Below are 16,088 nucleotides of genomic sequence, written 5' to 3'. Positions count from 1 at the left end.
AATGTAATTGCACGGGTCGCGTGGAATGCGGTTATTCGGGGGTTGCGCTGTTGCGGATCGAAATATGACCTCGTGACGCGTTGCGTTTATCCAAATTAAAAGAAAATTAATAATCTGACGTACAGAATGTGAAATATCACACAAAACGCATATGATCAGATTATGAAAAGACACAAAAGTAAAGAGACGAGAGTCGCGTCGTCTTTAAATTATGCAACTGAAACAGGTATGCAAAAACCTTCGATAATGGTATTTACACGTGGAAGTAAAATTATTATACGATTATAGTTTCGTATACGAAGCTGCAGATAATCATGCGATTACATAATGAAGAAAGGATTTTCAACACCATGAATTCTACAAGTAAGATTTAAATGGCTAATCGAGAAGGGGTGAATCCGAAGTTTTTGGAACCAGCATCGTCTCGAAGCAGTTCGCAGATTTCACATTCTCTCTTTTATTATTCTGCTTCTGATTTCAAGAGTGGTTTGTACTCCTTTTGTACTCCCGTGTGCCATGGCACACTTACCTACGGTCTTAAAATGGCGCAGCGCACAGTAGACCGAAAGTGACCGGAGGAAAATTGCAAAAAACTCCGGTTACAGTATTAAGGGAAACGAGAAGCCGTTAGAATGTGCTGCATTTTTTCTGGTGAACACTGCGACTTTTATACGGCTTTGCGAAGTAAGTATCGACCAATCAGTGGGCGGTCAGTCCAGAGGGTTCGAGTACGCTTGCCTTTACTACCCTTCATACTTGGATCCCATGCTTGGGTGCCATCGCGTTCTCTGTTTTACTGTTCGCGGAATATTGTATACTAACAGTGGAAAAATAGAGTATCCACTAGTGAAACAAATACAATAGACAAGAGTCAGTTTTTTAATTAGTTTTTTAGATTGTAGACTGGCAAGAATATTGAGGATGATATGCGTATGAATATTCTTTCGAGATATCTGGCGCCTCGTTCGAAATATGAAGGTTCTCTATGGAATGCTGTGGGCTGCGACTATGAGTCACGATGGGTGCACCAGTCGAGATTAAATGTCGCATAATCCCACATAGTGTTGGCCGTTTATAACTGAGTATCATCGTGCGGCTCCAATGAATTCTACCGTGGTTAAAACATGCGATATCACATAATGGGGTCCTTGATATCAAAACATTGATACATATTTCGCCATCCTAGCGTTGCTAGTTTTTTCATTTTTCGATTGATACATCGCTGAGAACGAATTTTTGGCGGAACTTTTGGAAATTTTCTTTCGAAAATTGTGGCTTCGCTCTGGGTCACGTTTCGACTCATAATTAAATTGTTTTATTCCCAAGTTTGGAGGAGGCTATTCCCAAACTTTAGCAGCTTAAGCTTAATGTAATTTCCTCGTTCGGAAGTTTTGCACTTAACGAAGTGCAGACGTCGACTTGCGAGCGTGAACTTTTTGTATGTATTAGGAAGTTCGTCTCTTCGTTTCCAAGAATGATTACATCCTGTTAAATCGATACGCCGTTGTATGTAATTGTCTTACGGTTAAGAACTTTGTTCGCAAATTTATCAAAGCGAGGGCGAAATTAATTACATCATTTTCGTTAGAGCATTACACCGAACAAATTGAATCTTTACACTGACGATCAAAGGTACTTATCGTATAATCTCTACAAAACAGTTTTATCAAACAATTAATCTGCTTTCATTTAGAAAAAAAAAGACTGATCTACAAAATGTAAATATTAAGTTACAGAGACAGAGAACGCTCGAAGCGAAACGAAACCCAACCGATTCGAACGAAACGAACGAACGAAGAATAAAGACCGTCGATATGCGATCTCTTATCACGGCACATATATTTCCTCTGTTATTTTTTCCTTGCCCGCTTCTGGCCGTCTTTTCAACGGCACGCGGCGCACGGAAGCCGAGTTTTGTTCGCCGTTATTGACGAATTCGGAAGTGCACGCGCAACAATGGCGTGGCAGGACGGCGGATTGCAAATTGGGCATTCGAGTCCCGTCGAGTGCAATGCAAACTTCTGCGATTTCGTTACGGCCGAATTTCCGGCGGAGTCGTTAAGCCACTTAATCCCGAATCGATAAAAGTCAATCAGGCCCCGACACTCCGCACCCTTAATTGACTCGTTAAAAGCGATTAATGGATCGCGGTGGAGCGGCCGCGACGGTAATGCCGTCGCGATAATCTAATAACGGCCGTCGATGAGTTTAATTTGCCCGGCAGAGATTGTAAACACGAAAGCGGGCCAATCAACGACGGCTGGATGGAAAATGTCACCCGCGCGATCTCGATCGGACCAGCCAGTTTCGATCGATCGCGTTCGATGTCGCTAAGCGGTTCGAGCAAGAGGTACCATGAAATGAAAGTCGTGCAGCGTTGGTATCCACGCGATATCGTAGCGATCAGTTATTTTATTGAACCGTGATCTTTTAGATCGTGATACAGATCGCGATATAAATATCGATTGGGTCGTACGATCGCGATTTTTAACTTCACCCTTTCACTCAGCGCGATATTTACTCGTCAGGCTTAACAGCTGGCTCGCAGAGCAACGAATAGCTCAACGATCGTCGCGTTTAACAAAGACTCGGTTAAATTCCGCTTTCTGGAGTATCTCATCGAGTTGCTATCTGCGAGATTGAACGAGAAGCTCGCGATGCGTAAGATTTCTGACAGCGTTTATTTCAAATCTCGTCGAGCCTCAGGTTTCGCGTAACTTCCTGGTTTTTTTCGAGCGCGAAAACACGAGGTTTATTTGAATTCCCGAGTCAGGATATTTGTACAGGTAGATCAGGAATATACCTGACGGGCGATATTCGAATTTGCTCGGAGCGGAGCGGTTCCAGGCGTAATCGGGAAATTCGACGAGTGGCGCGCGGACGGGCGGAGCAGATGGCACGGAATTAGAACAAACACGGGAACGATCAACGGGTGGCGGTCGAAAGGATACGACGGAAGAGCTGGCGATCCGCGTGCCCATGGAATTTCAAATTTCACCGATAGTTCCGAACACGTGACGAGACCGAATGCACCAGGCAGCGAAGTTAAACGCGCGGGTGAACGACAGCGGGGTGGGAATTTGGGGTTGGAAGGCGACCTATCGCGGCATTTAGAAAAATCTAATCGTGGGCAAAGCTTAGAGCTATCGTGAGAGATTTTAGAATATTTCATACTTTCATGTGTTCTGGTTCGACTAGAAAAAAACTAGAGAAATAGTTGCTTCGTGTATTATAGTTTTGACGATATGTCTCTCATACTTTTTAAACAAATAATTATTATACATAGCAAAATTAACTTTAGTTTAAAAATTTGACCATGTATTATTATTACAATACTCGCGAATTGCTGATTTTAAGTATCCATAAAAGAGGCACTTTTCTATGACCTACAATATTCCAACGCGTCTTATGTGTAGAATCCGCCTGGAGAGAAGATAAAAACCTTTCTAGGACCCTACTATTCCATTCCTTTGGCCATTTCGTTCGATAAGTCGCGAAAAGGTAGAAAATCAGCCAGCTGCGCCCGTAAAAGGGTACAGTGTCGATGCCTCGCGGAACATCGAACGGGGGATGGCACCCTCGAGGATTTGGAGGATCGCTCGCGAATATTTTGCTGGATTAGCTCACGCGAGAGACCTACGCAAATAAAAAAAAATGCTCGACCTCGCGAGGCGGTCGCAATTCGGACACTGCAAACGTAATGTCTGTCATTGAATTCTACTTGGAATTCAGCTGGCTCTCGGTCACGAAACCGAGGTACTCTCGCGATTGTAGCCGCGCCAACGGCACCCAGTATGCCGATATCGTTCGATGTGTGTCGGCTAAAAGCTCGCGTTAGCACATGCCAAGGAAACGGATTCCACTCGCGAGAGGACCGCCTCGGATGGAGCCGATGTATACCCGTAGCGATTTCGCCTCGCGAGACATCGAGCTTCCGTCCGTTCGACGAGCTCGTTCAGCTTCTACCCCTCCCGTTCCACCCCTTTCCTTTCCTTGATCCACTTTTCTGTTCTCGTTTGTATCTCCCGTGGCAAATTGGCTTCACGTGGAATTCCTCATTGGATTTAAATGTCGATTCGAGATTACCGATCGGATGGATACATTCTGGATTATAGAGGTACGTATGTAAATGCAGGCACGTATTTTAAATGTAAATTTCGGAAAATTGGATATTTAAGTACGGGCAATAAATTTAATAGAGTAGTTGTATGGTTCGTGTGTGTATAGATGATTCGAAAGTGGTTCTGAGATATTTTATTTTTATTTTAATATATTCGTGTACTTTTTCACTGTTCGACGTGTCTATGGAGGGTGTTCGAATTTTATTTAAATATCTAAAAAATCTGAAATGCATCGAATAATTAAGCCGCCTGAAATTTTTCGATAAAGCGATATAGAATTTTTCTCGTTGTATATTTGCAGCAATATTCGATTTAAAAATGTTTGCTCGCATCGGACATAACGTTTCAATTGAATAGAAACGTGTTTCACGCGGCAGGCTTCCGCGATTTCAGTATGCATCGCGACCCGAAAAGTTATTTCTCTCGCTGAGAATATAAAAATGAAATAGTACACGCTCGATTAATCACGATCCGCCTATCAATGTAACAGCGTCATTACCATCGTACGAATATTGCAGCAGAGAGAGAGCGCTCGCTGACTGAATATTTCCAGGATCTATGGTGACTACTAAATCATGTTTTATCGAAATTTCGACCGAAAAATGATAGCACCTACGGTTACGCTCGAACATAAATCGATACCCATTGTACGATGCTCATAAATTACCACCGCTGTTGCTTCTCGATTTTCTTCCAGCAGTTCACCGTTGGCCTTTCCTCGACGTTCGTCCATACGAATCTACAAGTATAATCCGACTCGATACTTCGTACGCTCGCATTGTGCGGTCGATCCATAAAAAGCCTAATTCCGCGTCTGCCATAGGGAGTTAATGATATTAAAAACAGGTGAATTGCCTCGAAGCGGAGCAACGTCCACTCGCACGTCCCGCGAAGTAAAATATACGCTCGCACCCGGACAAGTTTCACTATGTAAATCCGTCTCGCACATGCTCGCGCGTATGAAAGCAAAAATTCGAGTTGCTCACCGCGTACACCGCCGTGCAGAGAGTTGTTGGCTAGTTTTACACCTGCGTAAAGGGTAAAAGGAAAAAAAAACACGTATCTGAAATCTATATGAAAATTGCTAGTTTAAACACAATTTTTCTTGTACGCATTTATGGTCGCGGAAGTTCGTCGCGGTTCGCTGAAGTTACCAGCGTAACCATTTAATTTTAGTCGTTGACATTCTCACATTTTTAAACGCGCGATTTATCTCCCCTTTTCGTTCGAAATAAAATGTTGAAAAAATTCTATATTATTATATTTATTCTTTAGAAATTGAACGCTCTTTGTTCGAATCTCGCATAGTCATTAATGTTCGTATATAATTCTGCGTAAATTAATCTTTCGAGCGAAATTCAAATTTTCACCTCGCGCAGAATTTTTTTTTACGGAACGCGATAAAGGTGTCACTCGAATTTTCCAGTGAGAGAATGGAACCTGACGCGAATGCGCACGAAATAAATCATCAGAGTGTTAAATGACCGATGATACTATTATAGAGAATATAAAAATGGCAATAGCACCAGCAGGAGTCAATTATATCCTCTGTTCTATTCTGTTCTGAATAAAAATGTTTACAGCGTCTGTTTCGTGCAGTGAAAATCAATCGCGTGCGTACGCGTCGTCGTGGAAATGGGACGATGAAACGGGTGATCGATGAAAAGGAACGGTTTGCTTGTTAAAAATCGGGCTGTCGCTAGTGTGAATTCGATACATTTTTTGCTGAAGACCATAAACTGCGTGGAACGGGCTTCGACGAGCTCTCATTGTCCTAGGAAGTTTCACGGGACGATCGTGGGGATGGGAAAAACTTCATTGCACGGGTGTGCGCTAATCTGAACGGCGTGTCTGTGCGTCTGCAAAGCAAACTGGAACGCGCACGTGCCGTCCGTGCAGGGGTGAAACAACGATGCATATGCACGCGAATTGGACAGGTGGATGACTGCGGGTTCGTGTTTAAAAATTCCGGTTTAATGATCAACGCCCGAATTGATGCAGTTGTGCGGTGTAATTTGTTGCGTGGTTAAAACTGAAATGAGTGGTTGAAAAAATTGATGCAGAGTGGAGATGTGATTTGAGAAATAAAAAAGCACTTAAGGGTGGTATATTAATTATGATTGCGTGAGAGAACAGAAGAATATTAATCTATCATTTATTGAATCAGTTGCTTTCTGCTTTTCGAAATCTTCTTTAAGGGTGCTTCGAGGGTGGCTTTCAGATCTGCTTCCACATCCTTTTAATTTCTATTTCTGTATCCGTTACAATATTGTAATTTCGTAGTATTTGAGAACAAAAGAAACTCGCAAATAGTTTAATCCTTAGCTTCACGATTCTTCCAATGTCCCAATATCTTAATTACTCTTACTAAACCATTCTTAACTTCAACACCGTATCAGATTCCAAGCATTCGAATATTATACATAATTTATACAGCATACTGTAAATAACAATCGTTAACACTCTAATCAGAGTGTATAATTGAAACTAAAAGGAAATTTTCTTACGAATAACTTATTCAAGCCACAATCGGCTCCGCGAGCGTAATTCGTGGTTGCAAGACAAGGGGTTGAATCAGGTGGGCACCGTTTGTGGCGTGTAGATGGCGACTAGATGAACGGATGATGGCGAACGCGAGGCTGACTTCACTTTAGGTTAAAATAGCTGAGCGAACCCGGGGGGAGGTGTCAGATGATGCATCGTCGTGATGCAACATTCACGATTTACTTTTCCAACGAGTTCGAGTCGCACCCTCCCCACTGACTCACATAACCGCTTTAGAATCTTGGGATAAAAATGTTGATCGATCGCCTGACCTGTTGGTACGTATTCAGGGTGAACAATCCTTCTTTCGAGACTTTTACTCTGTCCTCCATTTGGTTTACTGGCAGAGGGTGAGATATGACATTTGAAGCTGTACGATTCGTAACATTTGTAATAGTCTTGCATCTAATGCTAGTCTATTACTTGTACATCGTGTGTAACGATTAATTTCAGATCGAATTCTAAGGCACGATGAAATACATTTGGTCTTTGATAATCTTTAATTAAAATTCTGCTCCATTGTTGATCGTTTTGAGCACTCAAACCAGTTACAGTACGTTTACTTCAGACATACTGAAATTTGTTCCAGTAAACACCCTTAAAAACAGAAGTTCGGACGAAAAATTTCGCAAACTGGGAACTATGGTAGATCTGAAATCTGCTTGCGGTTCGACTATCCTTTTTAATCGAAGTTTACGTGGTTGACGTTAGAACAGGAAGTAGGACATCGTGAACTTTTAAAGCTCGATGCAGACTAACGATACGATGTCGTTTCGTCCGTCAACGTTGCGCGAAGACACACGGACTACAAAATCAATGTTTGTACGACTGCAACGTTGACGGACGCGTCGGTGCGAAATCGCATTGCGTCCCGCGTTTACACTGTCTCTAAACGCTGGTGCGATGAAATATTCAAATTATGAACGTAGCACCTACTGCGGACAATAATTTCGTCGCTTTTGTAATTTTGTACGTGAAATGAAAAATAATAAAATTGTTCCGACTATTAAAATTCCTCCTCTCAGTCGCATCGATGCAATTGCTATTAACGTTTTCGAGAAAATAAAAAATGATATATCGCATCGATAAAACCAAAAGCATTGGTATTAATTATTTGCGATATCATATTTGTAATAACGTACTGAATTAAAGTGTATAATCTCGTTAAATCGACGAGCAGCTATGAATAATTCAAAATCCAGCCACGCTGCAGTCATTAGTCCGAGTTTAATTCACACTTAACGATGTAATTTTGAGTAATTGAAATTCTATCGGTTTCAAACTTCACTTTTATGTCTTACTTTTTATAACTGCACAACGGTGCACAACAACCGTTTGCTTCACTAAACAAATAAAGTAAGACCAGTTAACTTCTTCGTTCACATCGAATTAAACAATTTCAGCGACTCTATTTTTATCGCATTAAATAATCGACCACTGCAAACAAACGGCTTTGGCTACAGCACGTACCAGTGGAACGAGTTAAGGTTGACGGCGGGGGTGGTTCAATTCTAAAGTATGTTGCATGTGCATCGCATCAATGGAGGTTTATGCTTCTTGGAAAGCCAGTCGCGTACAAGCGTAAACGCAACGCAGCAAACATACTCCTACGGTGATTCATATTCTACTAACCTATGCCACCCTAACTTTATCCACTTATTGCTCAACAAAAATTCGAGTAACTTCAACCAAGAGAAATGCAAAATCACTTCGTAGAAATTTTATAATATTTATATGGTTGGTTCGCCAATCGCGCGGCAATGGTCTTCGAACAAACCTTCACCCTTGCCACGAACAAAATCTCTGCTGCGAACCAGCAAAATGATCGACGAATCACGCGCAGCGCAGTTTCCAAAATTCCAGAGGATCTTCGACGCTGGAACGTGTAGTTAAAAACATTAGAAAGCAGCAGTGGCGATATTTACCCATTTATTTGTGGGACGACGTGGTTGTGCCCATACGCGTGCTCCTCGCGACGAGGAAACGGCGTCCGAAGATGGTACGTCGCGCCACGCAGTCCTGCACGTACGATACACGAGCACCCAATCCAAGATTGCACGTATGCAGGAACGTATCGTCCATTGCAATCAGCCGTTGCATTCTTCGGATGTCTCGGATGGTGGACTACCCCAACTTTATGGCACGAGCGAAAACGTCCGACACTTTACGGATTTTTAGTGTACCTCGATGTTTGATACGTCATCGTGGTTGCGAAAAGACGCATGTCGACAGCATACTGATATATTGCAACACTGTTGCTTAGAACAGAGACTGGAGTACTATAATGGACGATTGGGACCCTTGATCGTTAATTAAGATAAGAATTGTTCGTGTATCGATCCATGTTAAAGATTTTCCAACATTGAATGATTTCACTGACGTGAAAGTTCAGTGCAAGTTTCTTTAAGAGCTTTCAAATAATCCTAAAACATCAAACTAAAGTTGGAGATTATAGAAAATATAATCTGTTGGAGAAGCAAAATTCCAAGGCACTTTGAGTGCAATTTTTATTAGAAACAGCGTAGATTATCTTAAATATAGTTCTAAAATTGATTGTAACTAACGATCTAGGTTTTGTCTAAGCTTCTATCGCTGATAATTGACAACCGTATTTATCTGCAACTCGAAACAATGCACGCTCTAAAACGGTTATTCACGATTAAATGGACAACTAAAATCGCAACAACAGTAGCCTCCGTTCCGTTCACCTCGTCCGGCGATTTAGCAAACAGCTTAACCATCACCGGTGGCTGCTAATTAGCCAACCTTAAAACGCCACCGCGATTTCCGCTCGACTTCCGTTCATTCATCCTGTGAAATTCGAATCGGGATTGTTATCGACACAATCCAGTCCAATGTTAGTTCCTACATAATTCACGAGGCTAATTATTTAGCAAATAAGAACGGAACACTTGCTCAATGGCGATAGAAACTGAAGGGTGAAATTTGAAGTTTAAAGTAGCAGATTTGCAAATGTAAAGCAGATTCGTTGGTGATCAAAAACTGTTATAAATCAAATATTATTTGGGTACCAATGAGTTACGTGGATAATTATAAATTATTCTCAAACATAACCATTATTTTTATAAGGGTTGAAGGGGGTGCGTATCGCTAAAAAATAGGGGAAGAGAAATACATAGTCTGCGCCTGTAAATGTAATTAATTTTCAAATAGCAATGACGAAAATAAAGAAATCTCTTCTAAGTAAAGACTTGGAAAATTTTTCTATAGAAAATGAAGTGAAACGCGCTGTTCGCTCGCCGCAGTAACAGTGAATGACCATTAGCTACGCCACGTGAAATTATGTCCCGCTGCTTACTCGTACAATCCGTTTCATCCGCGTATCGGGCGCCAGAAACTTCCGAATTTTCGTGAAATTGCAAAACATTCGGAGATGTACAGCGACGGTATTTCAGCGCATTGTGTAACCACGATTTCGCGGAAGTTTATTGCCCGATGCGGCTGAACGTGCATTAGGGATATCCGTTTACTCGGTTTAAGCTCAGCTTGGCTTTTGTGTCAGATACGATTCCACGGAGAAATATCATTCGTTGACTCGGATATCGTAACAGGGATTGCAAGAGAAGGGACGCGAAGAGAAGCAAAAATTCAATTAAAGTACGTATTTCATTCTGATGTCATTTATATAAAAATGTCGTGGAAAAATTAATACTAATAGCGTAGGATCTGTATGCGTGTTGTTATTTTTACATCGTACAGACTCTGCTTGTTTTACTAATTAAATAAACCGGATTTTATGTTGGAACTTTTCACAGTTAAAATGTAATATTCATAACAAGATCGTTATTAGAACTATGTTTTTACTACGTTTTTAAAAGTGAAGTATATTTGTTAACTGTATAGGCGATTAAATTTGTTTAAAGTGTAATTAGCTTACAATACTCGTTGGAGCGTGTCTGAGGGTAGAGTAATTATACTCGACGTACGTTTTGTGAACCGTGGAATTTGTATCGACAAGTGAATTCTATGTCGACAGTTATTAACGTTTCTGTAGCGACTGCTAGCGGTAACAGCGTTCGTTTTCTTGAATAACGCATTGAATTGTACGAATAGTTGCAACTTGTGAAATGTAGGCGTAAACGGATTTCAATGAGAACAGATATTTAAGAAGAGGAAGCATCAAACGCTTCACTGACAATGCGGAACGTATTTACACGCAAATGTCCGTTCACGAGTGCGTTACAATTTGCCTATTCTTAAACGAAACAACTGGGTTTCTTTAAAAAACTCACAGCTGCACCTCTTTTCACGAAAAACGGAACTTCCTCCGGATATCAATACTCAATTTGTCGTAGCACAATCTGAATATAATTATTGTCCTCTTGAAAATTTCAGATATTAAAAACTACCCTATTATTCGTCATTTGTTTGCAATTTTCAAAATAATCGAACAAGCATTTCTCTACGAACTACCCTTCGATTAATTTGACCAAGTTCGTCTTTTTTTTATGACTTTCCGAATTTTTATCAAACTATCAAAGAAATATCGTAAAACTACAAATTCGAAGCAAATTTAACGAACAAAGAATACATCCACTGTATCGCGAATCGAATGGCGCTCATTACAAGGACTATTCACGTACCGCGTCAGGAGGATCCTGCGTGAATAGAGAAACGCGCAAGAAAACACGAGGCAAGAAGGATCATTAATAAAATTGTCCAACTCCAATGTCAACCCGTGACAGTGAAATACGCACTAACGGAGCTAAGAGAGCCGTTACGAACCGCATACTAATCGCGCCAGCAGCAATAAAAATCGCTGGTGGCGATGATGTAAGCTTACTTAGATGTCAAGGTAAGATCCTCGTCGTAACCAAACCCACTGCGGTCTACGCCACCTATTAACCGTCTACCAGTCGTGAAACCCGATTACATCGTGCTGTAAACCGCGCTTAATCCGCCAGTTACGTTTCCAATTTTCCTTTCATCGTCCTTTTTTTCCACCTTGGACGATCCGTGCGAATCGAGGCAGGATCATCGAGACGCTGGATAACAATTAACGAGTGGAGAACCAAGTCGAGAACCAACGCGATCGATGCATACGCGCACTCGTTTCCGAACGAGGGGGGGTTGGTTAAAATTTGTAGGGACGCAATTTTGTCAACGCGACGCTCGTGCCGCGCGTTTAGAGGAACGTTTAACTGCACCAACCGCGATTGAATTGGTAATCACAGATGTGTAAATGTCGGATAGCTGCACGAATTAATTCCGATGAACGAGCAGGCTGATATGGAATTTAATTGAAAATTCTCTTTCACCGTGGCGAAGCTTCCAGCGCATTAGAGCTAATGAGCATTCGAAAGGCGCGAAAAAATTTCATCCCTGCGAATCCTTCCCTTGAATTCAAATATCCCTCGATCGCGTTCAATTTCAGTTGCGTGCCTCTCCTCTCCGCGATGTCTAATTTCATTTCTAGCCTCTGACTTCGCGTTCTGAACAATACAACTCACTTCGTCGAATCTCAGTTCCCTGGTCAGCTAGATTGGAAATTGATTGTCTCTCCAGAATTGAGATGCCATTTCGTGGCGTTCTTTGCCCTCTCCTTGTCACTGGTGCTCGTTCACTTCGGTTCTCAATTAATTGGTCTGTCTAAAGTAGTTCTAATGAACACGTCTCAATGATATAGCGTTAATCGCAGAGAACGAAAGTTCTATCAACAAACATAAATCGAATTTATTCAAACAATAGTTGGCACTTTTTGTTCACGCAAAAATTTCTCTGTAGATTGTACGCGCGCGAAGAACTTCCCGTCGAAATTCCTAGGTTACCTCTCCTCGACTTTTTCAACTATTCATCCACTGTGTTTTCCCACCATTTTCATTGGTAGGTAACAGGCGAAACGCGGGGGGAGGGAGCGGCAGAGTGAAAAGGTATTGCTTTTCAACCGGAGTGAATAACGTTTGGAAATTGCCGGCTCAGAAAAAAAGTTCGAAATCCCGGGGGTAGAAATGCATCGGAACGGTTGCATTTAACCGCCCCTCCTTCCTCTATCTTTATCAATTCGTAATAGTTTAACGGGTTTTTTTCTCTATACAACAGCGATTGCACTTCCGGAGTGTTTGAGAAAAAATTATAGGATCGTATTGGGACGATCCAAGAAGGTATCTTTTAAATAACAATCAGTAACTGAAACGTTTCATCTGTCGTTATATTTTAAGTAACATCGTTTGATATGATTAATAAATTTGAGTGAGTGTTATGAGGACATTTTGCCAGAAAAATAACGCGAATAATGGCGAGCGTTCATTATTGTGCTCAGTCGAACGATTTGGTAAACCGTACGAACCGAACTAGTTATTCCATGTATTGATTTCCATGTAAAGTGCAAGTCAGTGTAAACCACAATCAATCAGCCGTCACCTTGCGCCTTGTTTTCGAATTAGTCCTCATGAATCGCATTAAACCGAGTCCCCGTTCCACGTCCACCATTGAAAATCCACCCGCGCGCGGGCATCTCCATACGATCGCATCGAAAATTCGGCGGCAAGCGGATCCCGGTGTCGGTGTTTTGCATTTTAATCGATTCAGATCGATATAATTGCCGCTAGCCCGGCTAATTTTCTACTAATTACCAAACTAATTCCGTCGTGATTTAAATACGCGATTTATTTGCGCGCGCGATTCTTCTAACGAACGTGCGCAGCGACGGACCAACAGGTGAATATCGTTTAGGGTTTAATTGCCTTTAATCACTTCGATCTGTCGACACCACTGCACTCGTACATTAACGGATTACCGCTTTTCTAAACTAATTGAAAATTTCGAATTCAGCTGAATCTCGAACGAGATCGAAGAATTCAAAATGGCCAATGATCAAAGTAGCTATTTCGTCGAATATTTCAAACGCAGTGTTACGTTTGATGGACAATCATTCATACGCGCGAATAAATCACTTATTATTGTAAATCATTTATACGAATAAATCAATTGTTGTTATAAATTGTTTGGACTGTTAAACCGCCGTACGATCGTGCAAACGTTCCACGTTACAAACGTCACACGTATCTCCATATTAATTATACAACTATGAATCCAAAATCACCCGGTTCAATTTAACAGCTGATCGCCGTTACCCGCCTCGCTTCAACTTTATTCCGCGTCGAGCAATCACGACGAGGCGACGCGTAAAGTAACAACGGCACATCTCCTCTCCCTTCGTGTTTCTTTACTTTTAGTTATAGACTCCTCGCTGCTCGGTAAGCTCCTTGCCGTTTCCGATTCTTATTACACGGATTTACCCTGTCTCGCAGGAGGAACGCTCGATCCTATCACGCACGACAGGGTTCGCGAATTGTTTACCGGCCGAACGAAAAACCGGGGGTAGAAGAGACCCGAATGTAGGTCACCCGCTATATTCCACACCCCCTTTTCCGCCTTTTCGCATCGCTAACCCCTTCCATTTCCCTCCCACGCCCTTCTTCCCCGTCGCAGCACCGACACTGGCGGCGTTTCTAAATTCGCCCACCAAAACGCGTCACAATGCATAACGACCCGTCCCGAATAATGCCAACGGCGCTCGACCATTCGTAGCTAGACAGGATACGCGACAACCGTTGCTAGATAATCCAAGGGCCAAGATCCCACAGCCTGAGATAAGACGAGGATCGAGAGCAACGGGATTGCCTCGTACGAGGCCTCGATTTCGAGAAAAACGACGCTACACGTTTGAGACACGCGCGCAAACGGCTACAAATGGCGGAAGCGAGCGTCGCGCTGACGATGGACACCTCCGGTAGCGTTGGAGCACGCGTACGTGGTGAACATTCGAAGTCGATTTTCTCGAGAAGGAAAGCACTCGCGCAATTTTCGCGTTCTTGACATTTTTTTCGTTTTTACTTCCGGAACGAGTTCTCGAGTTTTTTTTATCAGCGATTGACGTTTAGTATGGTTTTACCAGCTGTATTCTTTACACGTTGACGTAACTTCTTTTAGTTACAAATGCATTACAAATCCAATGATTCGTACCATCGCATAGCGGATTCTAGCACGATGGTTCGCAATTAATTAGAAATTCTGTTCCCTTTCGAACGAACTAGTTGCTCCCCTGTCCAACACGGACCAATTATTCGAATCGAACACTCGCACAACGGAAACAGAAATGCAATGGAAACTTGATCGCAAACATCCTTCAGTCACTTTCGTCAGTTCGAAATGCAAACAGTCCACTTAATTCGACAGTGGATGATGTTAATCAAATAGTATTCCTCATTTTTGAATACTTTAACGTCCACGTTTGAAAGGCTTCCCACGAGGCGTCGCAAATTTATTCGCTGCCCGTAGAGCGACGTATTAGCATCGAGTCTCATTAAGTCGGACCGACGCGCGCTTTGATCGCTGAAAAATTGCGATCCCATGTGTCATCGCGAGCTGTTTTCATCCAGGGATCTGACGTCGCGAAACTTTTCGCGGAGCTTCCGTAATAACGTTGACTACCGAATAAAAGGCGTATATATGTATGGTGTAATGGAAAGGAGAGAAGTGGAAACACAAAAGAAGAACAAAGAAGAACGAGATGCCGGGCGGCAAACTGTAAGCAAGTTTACGCTTCCGGTAGGAAGAGGAGGAAGGAAACAGAGGGTGAGAGCGAGGCCTATAAAAGTTGTACGCGGCTTATCTTCCGACTGCGTTTGTACGAGCCAACTTTTACACCGTGCATTTTTCCACCCGGTTATGGAATCGAGACAGCGCGGATAAAGCGTTCGTAATACATATGTAATGTGTGCATTTCCGTGGATTCGCGGAACCAGGCGAATCGCGAGATATCGAAAAAAAAAAAAAAAACGCGCGTCGCGAGGGAAGACCTCCTTGTCGTCGACGTTGCTGCGTTGGTCGTAAATCATAGCGCGAGCGGTTTGAAAATAACGCGACAAGTCCAGGAATTTGTTGCGTTCGAGAAAAATGCATTTAAATAATATCTGCAACTGAGTACGCTTGAATCTGACTGAAGATACTTATTAATTGATCCGTTCTTGAAGTTCTTGAGACGAACGAATCCGTTCAATAATAAGAGAACAATAACGATATTTGAGTTTTAATTTAAGACAGCTTAGTACTTATTGATTTAGTTTATTATCTTAGCTCGAGCGCTGTTCGAAATTATCATCGTGATAATTGAGTTACGGCAGACTGCTCGCAGCGTATCCTGTAGTTCTTATTTCTTCGAATTCTACGATGGTTTCTTGTTTCAGCTGCTGATGCCTTTGCATGCAATCGTGGATAAAAATTGACGATTATGCGAACTACAAACTTCTTATCATTGTCCAAAAAATAAATAGAGTACAAACAGACGTACTTCTTCTACAAGTTACTTAATCGAAAATAGAGACGCCTACGATTTCGCCATTCGACACTTTTATCGAGAATACCCTGTTATAGAAGAATTTCGAGCCGCCCAACTGCACT

The 16,088-nt window shown here is 42.1% G+C and overlaps 3 protein-coding genes across 3 annotated transcripts in view; 1 reads left to right on the top strand and 2 right to left on the bottom strand.

The window, feature by feature from the left end:
* The window catches only part of LOC143433354 (uncharacterized), a 129,947-nt gene that overhangs the window by 89,547 nt on the left and 24,312 nt on the right, over window positions 1-16,088 (bottom strand). The window lies entirely within an intron of this gene.
* Window positions 1-16,088, top strand: part of Ikkbeta (inhibitor of nuclear factor kappa B kinase subunit beta) — a 575,876-nt gene that overhangs the window by 540,480 nt on the left and 19,308 nt on the right. The window lies entirely within an intron of this gene.
* Rassf (Ras association family member) overlaps window positions 887-16,088 on the bottom strand; it is a 459,381-nt gene continuing 444,179 nt past the window's right edge. The window contains exon 11 of the mRNA XM_076910697.1: window positions 887-896. The gene's annotated coding sequence lies outside the window, so the exon portion shown is untranslated. The remainder of the gene's footprint in view (window positions 897-16,088) is intronic.

Source organism: Xylocopa sonorina, chromosome 2 (assembly GCF_050948175.1).
Source record: "Xylocopa sonorina isolate GNS202 chromosome 2, iyXylSono1_principal, whole genome shotgun sequence".
Lineage (NCBI taxonomy): Eukaryota > Metazoa > Arthropoda > Insecta > Hymenoptera > Apidae > Xylocopa > Xylocopa sonorina.
This window is presented reverse-complemented; position numbering and strand designations above follow the sequence as displayed.